The sequence below is a fragment of the Musca vetustissima genome, unplaced genomic scaffold, assembly GCF_032173495.1.
Source record: "Musca vetustissima isolate MV318-11 ecotype Yass unplaced genomic scaffold, APGP_CSIRO_Mvet_v1 utg10401, whole genome shotgun sequence".
Lineage (NCBI taxonomy): Eukaryota > Metazoa > Arthropoda > Insecta > Diptera > Muscidae > Musca > Musca vetustissima.
The window spans coordinates 1-13,861 of NW_026873045.1; positions in this window are offsets into that span (position 1 = coordinate 1).

The window sequence follows — 13,861 nt, forward strand, 5'->3', positions numbered from 1 at the left end:
TGTTATTCGGATTTAATACTGATTTTTTATACCCTTCACCACACTGTGGTACAGGGCATTATGTCTTTGTGCATATGTTTGTAACAGGCAAAAGGAAACGAGATAGACACAAGGTTCCTTTTCAGAATATGCATAGAAACACTTTTTAAGTCGATTTATGCATGTCCGTCCGTCCGTTCGTCTGTCTGTCCATGTTAAATTGTAAACAAAGTACAGGTCGCATTTATAATCTGATTTGGATGAAATTTGGCACAGCTCACTTATTTTGCCCAAGGACGAACCCTATTGAAATTGGGAAAAATCGGTTCAGATTTAGATATAGCTCCCATATATATTTTCGTCCTATTTAAGGTAAATGGGGCACCAAAGTCCCTATATATGTTTCGATTTGCACGAAATTTGGCATAGCGTACTGAATTAGTTCCAGAATAATGTGTGCCAATTTTCGAGAAAATCGGTTCAGATTTAGATATAGCTCCCATATATATTTTCGTCCGACTTAAGGTAAATGGTGCACCAAAGTGCCTATATATCTATAGTTTTGCAAGAAATTTGGCACAGTGTACTGAATTAGGTCTAGAAAGATGTGTATAGTTTCCTGGAAATCGGTCCAGATTTAGATATAGCTCACATATATATTTTCGTCCGATTTAATGAAAATGGTGTACCAAAGTCCCCATATATCTTTCGATTTGCACGAAATTTGGCAAAGCATAATGAATTCGGTCGAGAATGTTGTGTGTTAAGTTTCCTGAAAATCGGTCCAGATTTATATATAGCTCCCATATATATTTTCGCCCGATTTAAGGTAAATGGTCCACCAAATACCCTATATATCTTTCGAATTGCACGAAATTTGGCACAGCGTAATGAATAAGGTATAGAATGATGTGTGTTAAGTTTCCTGAAAATCGGTCCAGATTTAGATATAGCTGCCATATATAATTTCGTCCGATTTAATGTAAATGGCCCACCCTATATATCTTTCGATTTGTACGAACGATTTTCCGATTTTCACACAATTTTGTACAATGAACTGTAGTTTATATAAGTTAGTCTCTGGCAAGTTTCATTGAAATCGGTTCACATTATATATATAAAGGTTGCAGAATGACATGTTTATGCATCCATTTCCGTGTTTATGGTGCTTCAACGTCTGTTAGGATTCATCTGTTGAATATCCCCAAAGTGGTGAAGGGTATCATATAGTCGGCCCCGTCCGACTTTACTTCTTTCCTTACTGGTTACGTGTCAGGATGTGCCAATAATGTCCTTGTTTGATATGAGATTTGTGATTCTCAAAATGTTTATCTTTTAATTGGTGGTACCAGATTAAGCTGTCTGTTCGCATGTTGTCACATTTATTTTTTCTCGCAAATTTAATGATGTGAACAAGTTGGTCTATAGTCTCCATCTTCGTACTTTACCGACGTTTAAGAGGAATATGCAAAGTTTGGACTTAATCTGTTACTTTCTTGGTAAGTTTTTTTCCTAAAACAGATATTTGCATGAGGAACATTTTTGGTCGCATCAAACGGTACAAAACCCTATAGGTCTTAGTGCTAATATATATTCTAATATTTGATATTATGTGTAAAATAAATCCATTAAACATTGGATTTAGAAGACAAATACCTCGAAATAATCGTTGACCCAAAACTAACGTGAAGGAATGTGTAATTGACCATCGCAATATGGGCAAATATTGAATGATATGGGGAATATCGGTTCACTCCTTCTTTTACCTACCTTACAAAGCGGTCAAAATGCGAACGGACTTTTCGGTTTGCACAACCTATTATCTTTACCAAGCCTAGATCGAGTTCGAAGGTGCAACCCGTCGGCCTTCTTCTTCGGGTACCTATGAGGAACTGGTTGTAATTTTAAAGGTACCTCCCGATTTTTCTGAAATTTAGAATCGCATTCGGCCAGTATCTTCCCGCTTCAAGATTTATAGACGACATACAAAATGTATATTTCGTTAAAATTGTATTTATTTAATATCCACCTGTGCATTAAGGGTATTTTCATTCCGTCACCTCGTGCGAGAGGAAATGCTCATTTTGAAATCTCGATATACAATTAATGGGCCTTAATTTTGAATGAAATTTGCCATAATTTCGGATATATTACCCTATACAGGATAATATGTCTTTATGTATACATAAGGAAACGAGACAGACCCATAGTTACATTTGAGGATAAACCTCAGAATCAGAATTTTTTGAGATTAGTGCTTGAAAAGTTGGCAGAATATCTACTTTATGAGAGTAAGCATGTCCGTCTGTCTGTCTGTTGTAATCACTCTAGCGTCTAAACGAATCGAGATAGAACGCTAAAATTTTGCATAGAGTCGTCTTTTGTCTGCAGGCAGGTCAAGTTCGAAGATGGGCTATATCGGTCCACGTTTAGGCATAGCTATCATATAAGGGTACCTCCCAATTTTCAGTTTTTGGGGGGTTTTGACCGGATTTTTTCACTTAATTGGCTGTAATTTAGTAATTTGAGTTCTTATTGGGTAGGAAATCTCTCCACAAAAAATTATTAATATACGTCAATTTTTTAGGGGTATCCCCCACATAAAGGTACCCAAAATTTTCGGTATTTTGGGGTTCTTGAGAGCGGTTTTCAACCGAATTCGCTGAAATTTGGTATTTTGTAGTCGTATATGGTAACAAATTTCCCCACCAAAAATTATTAATATTCACCTCTTTTTAGGGGTAGTCCCCATATAACCCCCTTTTTATACCCTTCACCACACTGTGGTACAGGGTATTATGTCTTTGTGCATATGTTTGTAACAGGCAAAAGGAAACGAGATAGACACATGGTTCCTTTTGAGAATATGCATAGAATCACTTTCTAAGTCGATTTATGCATGTCCGTCCGTCTGTCTGTCTGTGCATGTTAAATTGTAAACAAAGTACAGGTCGCATTTATGATCCGAATTGGATGAAATTTGGCATAGGTCACTCATTCGGCCCAAGGACGAACCCTATTGAAATTGGGAAAAATCGGTTCAGATTTAGATATAGCTCCCATATATATATATATATATATATATATATATATATATATAACCGATTTAATGTAAAAGGTCCCTATATATCTTTCGATTTGCACGAAATTTGGTACAGCCTAATCATTTAGGTCTAGAATGATGTCTGCCAAGTTTCGTGAAAATCGGTCCAGATTTAGATATAGCTCCCATATATAGTTTCGTCCGATTTCATGTAAATTGTGCACCAAAGTCCCTATATATTTTTTCGATTTGCACGAAATTTGGCATAACGTACTGGATTGAGTCTAAAATGATGTCTGCCTAGATTTGGGAAAATCGATCAAGATTTAGATATAGCTCCCATATATAGTTTCGTCCGATTTCATGTAAATGGTGCACCAAAGTCCCTATATATTTTTCGATTTGCACGAAATTTGGCATAACGTATATATTTTTCGATTTGCACGTAAATTTGGCAGAACGTATAAGAATTATGTCTGCCAAGTTTCGTGAACATCGGTCCTCATTTAGATATAGCTCCCATATATAGTTTCGTCCGATTTCATATATAAATGGTGCACCAAAGTCCCTATATATTTTTCGATTTGCACGAAATTTGGCATAACGTACTGAATTGAGCCTAGAATGATGTCTGCCAAGTTTCGAGAAAATCGGCCCAGATTTCTATATAGCTCCCATATATTGAAGTCGATTTACATACTTTATGGATAGATCTATTTCTAGGTAGATTCACATATAGATAAATATCACATATTTGATTTCATCCAATTTCATGCTAATGGTCCTGTTTAATATACCCATAGTGGTGAAGGGTATCATATAGTCGGCCCCGTCCGACTGTACTACTTTCCTTACTGGTTTAATTTCTTGTATATATATTACTAATTAAGAACAAATAGTTAAAGTGCTTTTTCAAAATTCTCCTCAATATACTCAAAATTAATGATGGCCGGATTCGTCTTTGACCATTGCCTCCCTGCTTGCTTTTTACACCATGATTTTTTCTTTCATTTATATAGATTAACCAGTGAGCGGAGCAGTATAGTCGGACGGGGCCGACCATACGATACCCTACACAACAACCACGGAACTCAAATTTTCTGCGGATGTTTATTCCGAGCCTGGGCAATATTTCGTGATATTTTCACCCTCTTGCCCGATTAGAGGTAAACAGCACCTCTTCCTCACACTGACATATTTTCCGAGTATTACGAGTATTCAGTACAGCTACTGTCCAGATTCCCTTCACAGTGGGTTGTGGTGTGATGTTCGGCTTTCATTTGTTGTCTATAGATTGACTCGAAAATAACACAAAAAATTAAGTTTTCGGTCCACTTCATTCCAAAATTATTATCTGATCATCACCGAAAATTATAGGCGTTGTCCATGACCATAACTGGATGCTCATGGAACACATCAAAGTAATCAGCGCTATAGTTCCGCTCTCTAGAGTGATAATGGGTTACTAAATAATATACGAATGCGGAGATACCTGTAAATATTTAGGTGTAACTCCCACATCCGGGCACATACAACAACATACTTGGTATTAATTTAAAGGTCAACCACACCTCTTGGATATAATATCAACTTCTCAGGTCTATGTCCTTCAGGGGTAAATATATATGCTATAGAATACAAAAATTGTCATTTTTCACACAAAAGTCAGGGTCCATTTGACCCGCTAAACATTGACCGATCTTTATCAAAACAGGCATACTTATTCTTTGGCCCGATCCCCTTCTCCATGCAAAATTTCACGATGTTCGGGCCATTATTGCGGCCTCTGGAGCGACCAGAAAAACCGATAAAAATTTAGTATTTGGTCCATTTCATCCCCTAAATACTAACCGATCTTCCCCAAAAACAATAGGAGTCTTCCAGAACCCATCCTACATGCAAAATTTCGTGAAGATTGGTCCATAACTGTGGCCTGTATCGTGTTTACAAATTATAATGAACAGACGGACGGACACGCATGTCTAGATCGACTCAGCTAGTCGAGATATGACGATCGGTATACTTAAAGGTGGGTCTACGACCAATATTTCGCGGCGTTACAAACTTTTGGGGCTGCACAAAGCTATAATACCCTGACAACATAGTTGTGTAGGGTATAAAAACTTGTTTCCACACACACCTTCCGGATTTGCATTCATATACCGGAAAATAATTATTTATTTTCATTTGCCCGTGTGAATACACAGATCGATGTCGATGTGAATTAATGGCTACCTTGCCCTGGAGGTCTTGCTAACAACTTTCGTTTGTTTTCGCAATTGCATTGTTTTAACGCATGAGTGTTCAAACGCATACACACACACTGACATACTCACACACATATATTTGAAGGCATAACCTGAGGCCATTTCCATTCGGTATTTACCAGCAATTGAGCCATTCATTGTTGGCTTAATTGTTTACAACCGTTTCGTGATTGCCTTCATAAACAAACATTGTTGTCGTCATCGACGTACATCGGGTTAATATTCATACCAATTTCATTCGTGGACACACTTCTCTTCTGCTCTCAGCTATTGTTTATGTTCGGTGGAAAATTAACAAACAAACAACCAAAAAAATAAATTAACTTAAATGGTGCGAAAACACTTTACGACATTTGTTGCATGACTAACGACTTTTGAGAGGCAAAACAAAATTTCGACAATTAAACGGTAAAACGACAATTTTTCTGCTTTTTGGTGGAAAAGGCAAAAGAGGGAAATTTTCAAGGAAGTGCTTGAAGAATGGTTGTAAAAGTGAAGAATTTTCTTCGGAGAGTTGTAAAGTGCCCATAAAAATTGTGTGTTGCGTTTTTGATTTGTTGTGTTGTAGTACAGAAATTTTATTGTTAATTTTTTACTCTGCACTGGGGAATGGGACATGTTATTAGAAATTTACACATTTTGGTAATATTATTGTTACTGCTGTAAAATGAATTTTTTTCTGCACTTGTATGAACATGTTGAGAGATGGAAGATAAGAAATTCTCTTTTGGGCCTCATTTCAGTATTTCCTTAGAATCACTTCTGTGTCGGGAAGTATTTTTAGTCAATTAAGAGAATTGGGCACGGCCATAATCCTACGGATTAAGTGAGAGTAGTTGCATAGGTGAGAGTAATTTCATATTAATATGTAGCTCACATGTACATTTTCGTCCGACTTCTAGTAAATTGTGGACCAAAGACATTAGTAATAGTATTATTTCATTTTGGAGTCATATCGAAGCGAAATATGTCCCTCCGCCCTTGTAAACTCAGGGGCTCAATATTTGAACGATACGGACATATCCATCACAAGATGTGTTGAAAATTGTATAGCTCCTTTATAACAATTCCACCCCTTTTTATACATTTTGAATCTGTTACCTCATATTTCAATAGTTTACCATCTTCCAAAGTCATTGACTGCTTTAATAGACTAGACTTATTTTTCACCTGTTAATCACCCTGGCCATTATAATAAAACACCAGGGTTATAATGAGTGTCGACAATGATTTGTCAATAATCGCTTCATCGCAGCTGGTTGCTGCCATAGGGGTTAAGGAGGGTTGGACCTTGGCCGGTATATTTTCGCTGAGTCGCTGTTATTGCCGCTGATACAACTGCTGGCTTCAGTCTCGTTTTTACCCCATGTTTAATGCAGTGGGTTTTCTGCACCGTCGCCTTGGTGAAGTTCCCAGTCAGTACGCTAGGTAGGAATGCAACCAATTCCCTTAAAGCATATACCCTATCCTATTTCCTGACTACATTTAAGTGCTTCTTGGTCCAGGTGAATTTATTATGACCGATCACGATGAAGTCCTTATCTTCGTATCCTTGACTGTAGTAAATTGCCCTCCGATACGAATTCCTATCCTTTGGGACTTTTGAACTAGCTCGACATCGGAGAGTAGCCCCACATGTTGGCTGGGATGATCTCTTCACTCCTCAATGAGGCTGGAAAGAGATTCACTCAGTCCGGTAAGGTTTCATTTAAGACTGCCGTAAAGTCATCTTTTCCCACTGTTGGGGCCCTTTGCGTCATGCTTAAACTTACGCTTTTAGATTTAATTAAAGAGCCCTTGTCATTTTATACCACTTGAAGGGGCCAGGCAGCCACGTGTACCGACCACGCGAAAAAGTTTTTTTGGTTTTGGGGTTTTTGAACCACGTGGATTTTTATACCACGATGTTGCAAAGGAGTTTTAGCTTAGTGTGGCTCAACAATTTGTAACGCCGCCAAATTTTGGTCCAAGACCCACTTGAAGGGACCAGGGCAGCCACGTTGACCGACCATGCGAAAAAGTTTTTCGGTTTTGGGGTTTTTGAACCACGTGGATTTTTATACCCTATACCTAGATGTTGCAAAGGTGTTTTAGCTTAGTGTGGCTCAACAATTTGTAACGCCGCCAAATTTTGGTCCAAGACCCATCGTTCGACCGATCGTTTCGAATAGCTGAGTGGATCTAGACATAAGTCCGTCAGCTCATTATAATTTGTAAACACAGTCTGGCCACAGTAATGGACGAAAATTTGCATGTAGGATCGGTACGGGCCAAAGAATTAACCTATTGGTTTTGGTAATGATCGGTTCATCACATGCAAGAGATGAAATGGACCAAATACTTTATTTTTATCTATTTTTTGGCCGCTAAAGATATATGGAATATAAAATTAGAATGACGGGTAAGGATAATATATTTAAGGACTAATACAAGGCGTGAATTTTTTAAGGATAATATTTTTAGGTACTAATACAATGTGTGGATTTTTAAGGATAATATTTTTAGGAACAAGGCGTGAATTTTTAAGGATAATATTTTTAGGGACTAATACAAGGTGTAGATTTTTAAGGATAATATTTTTAGGGACTAATAAAAGCGTAGATTTTTAAGGATAATATTTTTAGGGACTAACACAAGGCGTGGATTTTTAAGGATAATATTTTTAGGGACTAATACAGAGCATGGATTTTTAAGGATAATATTTTAGGGACTAATACAAAGCGTGGATTATTAAGGATAATATTTTTAGGAACAATACAAGGCGTGGATTTTATGTATATTCAACATCGGTTTACGTTTTGGCCTTGTTCATATGTTTGTAACAGATAAAACGTACCTTTGAGCAAATGCATAGAAAAACTTTCTGAGTCGATTTATGCATGTCCTTCGCATTTATGTTCCGATTTGGATGAAATTTGGCACAGGTCACTTATTTGGCCCAGGGACAAACCCTATGGAAATTGGAGAAAATCGATTCAGATTAGCTCACATATATACTTTCGTTCGATTTTATATAAATGGAGCACCATATGTAAATGTGTGTCCGATTGAGACAAATTTTTGCATAGCGTATTGAATTTACTACAGGTTGACATCCATGAAGTTTTATTGAAATAGGTCCAGATTTTAATATAGCTCACGTATAGATTCTGTTCTATTTGTTCTATTTTCTATATTATACATATGATCATCTCTTGAATGCACCCAAAGTTGTGAAGGATATCATATAGCCGGCCTTTTCCGGTCCGACTTTTTAACTTTCCTTACTAGTTATTTTTGGTTCTTTGTAGGTTACCATTTTTTTTTAAACTTTCTGTATAAGTCCACATTAACGATCCCGCCCAGTAAATTGTGGCAGAATAATGTAGTTCCTAGTGGTGTTGGAACTCTAATTAAAAATAAATACAAGCACCCCTATATAGAAATTTAATTAATGAAAATATACCCATCACATTTAGTATATCTGGTGTCCAGTGTTTTACAAAATATAGGTTGAAACCAGTGAGCGGAGCAGTATAGTCGGACAAGGCCCACCATATGATACCCTACACAACTACCACGGAACTCTAACTTTCTACAGATATTTTTTCGAGCCTGGGCAATATTTCGTGATTGTTGCACCCTCTTGATCAAATATAACTAATATTCAGTACAGCCACTCTAATTACTTGTTCAGATTCCCTTCACCGTGGCTTGTGTTGTGATACGCGTTTTCCATAACCATACCTGGAACCTCATGGAACAGTTTAAAGCGATCTGCGCAACATTTTTGCCCTCCAGTGTGGTAATGGGTTACTAAATAATATATTAACACGTAAGCACCTGTAAATATTTACGTGTAACTCCCTCATCCGAGTACATACGACAATATAATTGATATCAAATTAAAGGTCAATCACTCCACTTGGGCTATCAACTTCTCGGGTCTATGTTCTTTAGGAGTATATATACACTATATAATAAAAATTTTGTCATTTTTCACACAAAAGTCAGGGTCCATTTGACTCGAAAAATGTTGACCAACCTCTATAAAAACATTCATGCCTATTCTTTGGCCCGATCCCCTTCTCTATGTAAAAATTGCGGCTTCTGGAGCGACCAGAATATCAGACAAATATAAAGTTTGTAAATCTATATTGGCTAGTGTGTGAAGATTGGTCCGTAACTGTGGTCTGTATCGTGTTTAAAAATTATAATGGACAGACGGACGGACACAAATGTCTAGATTGACTCAGCTAGTCGAGATATGACTAGTAAAGGTTGATCTATACCAATATTTCGCGGCGTTACAAACTCTTGGGGATGCACAAAGCTATAACACCCTGACAACATAGTTCTGTCGGGTATAAACGTTGCCATCAGAGGTCCAGTTTTTTGTTATATTCACTTTATTTAGTTCCGGGTTTTTTTACACATCGGAAGTTTTAGCCGAACTCTCCATAACTATTCGTTGCAGCCTAATTCCATATAGGGCTGGAATTTTACTTCTTGTAATTGTCAGTAATCGACAGTGGATGCTATTAAATTTCGACTAACTAAACTCTTTCATATGGACGAATTTAACGACATACTCACTTTTTTATTGGAATGTTTTTTTAGAACTTTTAACAGTAAACGTATAAAATCATATAATTTGATACTTAAGGATACAAATTTAATGTCATATATATAAAAACAAACAAATTGAAATAAATATTTAAAAGTACCTAAAACCTACCAAATAACAAACAAACCCCTATAAAATAAATAATGACTTTTTATTTCAAATAAATGAAACACATTTCGTCGTATTTTATTGCCAACAATTTCGATGGGACAATGAGGTGTTAAATGAGTCACTTTATTTCTTTTATATCACAAAATTGAAATTTGAAAGATTATAATGAAATACGAAAATGTTATTGTACACAATATAAATATATACCATTGTCCACAAGCTCATACCGTCAGTCCATAATACGATAAGAAGGCCATAACAATTCTTTTATGAAGAATCCTATTTCAGCCTAGCCTCTATAATCCTGTCAATATGCCAAAATATTTGGTTATGTTTTATGGTCTGCCGTGCCCTCACCCTCAACCGAAAACAAACACACACAAACACACAGGGATGTTCATGTACACTATGTTGTATGTATGAGGCAAATTTACGACTGCCAGGCCCGGCTGTTACAATGTTACAATGGAAAACCAATTTAATTTGTAGAATGCCAACGATATCAAACTGAAAACAAGATGGAAAATGAAAAATTCTTTGTGATCACGAGTTTCGTTGTTGTCGTCATTTTGAAATAAATTTAAATTACCCAAGCGTCAATAAATTCTCAAAACAGCAGGACATTTGCTAGAGGCTAAATGGAACTGCAATCAATAGGCAGCCGAAAAAGAAAAAAAAAACAACAACAAACATTCGGAAGAAATTTCAATGATTTCTCTTCGCCACTATTGTTGTTGTTATTTTCGTGGGCCATTGTCATCAAAACAAATATTCAATGCTGCTGCCAATGTTATCCCCGCAGCCCTTTTGATGTCAAATGGCTGAGCAGCCAATACCGTCACTAACAACCTCCGGTAAACAATCGACCAACAGTTTCCGTTTCCGCTGTATCTTAAATTTTTGGCACATAAAACCATAAAGTCGTCCTCGTCATTTGCTTCTTGTTCTTCTTCTTCTTCATCATCTTCTTAGTTTTGTATTTCGTTGAGATTCGACTGCGATTGGTAGGTGGGTGTATGAGAGGCCCAATGTCGTCGGTGTCTGTATTTTATTTGTTCTCACAGTTATCGCTGTCATTGTTCGGTTTATAGATATGTAGCTATGAAGGTAAGTTTGTTGTTGTTTTGTATCTTTTTTCTGGGTATTGTCAGAAGTCATCGATTCGTAAACAAGTTGTTGGTATTTTTTTTTCTTTTTTGCTGCAGGCATAAGTTGCCATAACTTTATTTTACGAAATTATCAAGAAACCTATACAATATGCCAGGGTTTTACTAGGTTGGTAGGTTAACAACGGCATGTGATTGAGGTATTGTGGTGGAGGGTACATTTAATATTAAGTTGGCAAGTCGATTTTGAGGTCGTATAACTCAAAGTCTATGCATATTGTTAAGCCTGAATAATGTTTAAAGATGGGGCTTATCAGGCAATTCCTTCTAATACCTTCGCCACAAAGCGTCCAAATTTTGAAAATCTCTAAATCTCACAAAAAGCAAAGCATCAAATTTGTTCTTCGCAATATTATCATCAAACCTAGATAAAATAGGAATATCGTTTCTCACCTTATGGTACCTTCTCCGCAGAGTGAGAAATATTGAAAATTATTTGATCTAATATCAAACGATTGGATCCAAAATTTGCTCATCGATACATTGTTACCAAACCTAGTTAAGCCTGATAATGGAAGCCATAGTTTCAGTCCTACTCCAGAACGTATAATAGTAATGAAAATTGAATATTGAAAATCGAATATCAAGCAATGATTTGGTCCAAACTGATTACATCGAAATATTTTTGCCAAAGATAGAAGTCATAGGCTCAATCCATCTGGTACTACCCTCGCAATAGGTCGATACTTATACCCTACACAACTATGTTGTCCGGGTATTATAGCTTTGTGCAGCCCCAAAAGTTTGTAACGCCGCGAAATGTGGGTCCTAGACCCACCTTTAAATATACCGATCGTCATATCTCGACTAGCTGAGTCGATCTAGACATGTGTGTCCGTCCGTCCATTATAATTAGTAAACACGATACAGGTCACATTTATGGACCAATCTTCACGAAATTTTGCATGTAGGATGAGTTCTGGCCAATTTTGGAAAAGATCGGTTAATATTTAGGGGATGAAATGGACCAAAACTTTATTTTTGGTGGGTTTTCTGGTCGCTCTAGAGGCCGCAATTATGGCCCATACATTGCAAATTTTCGCATGGAGAAGCGGATTGGGCCAAAGATTTGATAAAGATCGGTCAATATTTAGCGGGTCAAATAGGCCCTGACTTTTGTGTGAAAAATTACAAAATTTGTATTGTATGTGCGTATATATTTACTCCTGAAGGATATAGACCCGAGAAGATGATAGTGTATCGAAGATGAGTGGTTGACCTTTAAATTGATACCAATTATATTGTCGTACGTACTCGGATGTGGGAGTTACACATAAATATCTACAGGTGCTTAAGTATTTATATATTATTTAGTAAGCCATTACCACACTAGAGGGCGGAAATATAGTGCTGATCGCCTTGTAGTTTTCCATGGGATTCCCGTTATGGTCAACGACAGTGCCTATAATTTTCGGTGATGATCAGACAATAATTTTGGGATGAAGTGGACCGAAAACTTAGTTTTTTGGTGTTTTTGTTTTCGAGTCGATCTATAGCCCACAATTCAAAGCCCAACATCACAACATAACCCACTGTAAAGAGAATCTGGACAAGTTCACCATTCGTCTACTGAATATTAGAAATATTTGTTGACATCTAGTCGGTCAACCGGGTGCAAATATCGCGAAATATTGCCCAAGCTTAGAATATATAGAACCACAGAGAGTTAGATTTTCGTGGAAGTTGTGTAGGGTATCATATGGTCGGCCCCATCCGACTACACTGCTCCAGTAAGGAAATTGGTAAAGTCGGACAGGACCGACTATAACTTTGGGTATATTGTACATATGTACCCTTATAATTACATGACAATGTTCCCTCGAAGGAACACGCTCATGTCTTTCTGCAAACTATGCTAAATTTATGTTCATTCGGGTAGATTTATGGAAACCAACTTAAAGCAAAATTTCGTGTTACTCGGACAAACATTAGACGTTTGGTGCACCATTTATCTAAAATCGGACGAATATATATGTATACGTGGGAGCTATATCGAAATCTGAACCGATTTCTCCGAAACTTACCACACATCATTCTCGACTCATTTCAGTACGCTATGCCCAATTTCGTGCAAATCGAAGGATATAAGGAAATTTGGTGTACCATTCACATAAAATCTAACGAAAATATATATGGGGGCTATATCTAAATCTGAATCGATTTTCACGAATCTTAACACTCATCGTTATAGACTTAATTCAGTACACGATACCAAATTTCGTGGAAATCGACAGTTAAATAGGGACTTTGGTGCACTTACCTAAAATCGGACGAAAATATATATGGAAGCTATATCTAAATCTGAACCGATTATCATGAAATTAAGCACACATCATTCTAGGCTTAATTTAGTACGCTATGCCAAATTTCGGTCAAATCGGAACGGTTTTTTACATAGAAGCAATAAACAGCTTCTGGAGAGAATACCCCAACAATAAACTAAAGGAACTGATGAGGATCAGTGGCGTGATACGAAACTATAGTCTTCCCTGCCTTGCCTTAAAAATGCGACCTGTAATTTGTTTACAATTTAACATGGACAGACGGAAGGACTGACCTTCAGAAGTCGACTGAAAAAGTGATTCTATGCATATTCTCAAAAGTAACCATGCGTTGGGCTCTTCGCCTCGCCCGAATTATTGTCCTAGTCAATTCTTTTTCTGCGGACTTATGCATAAAATTATCGTAT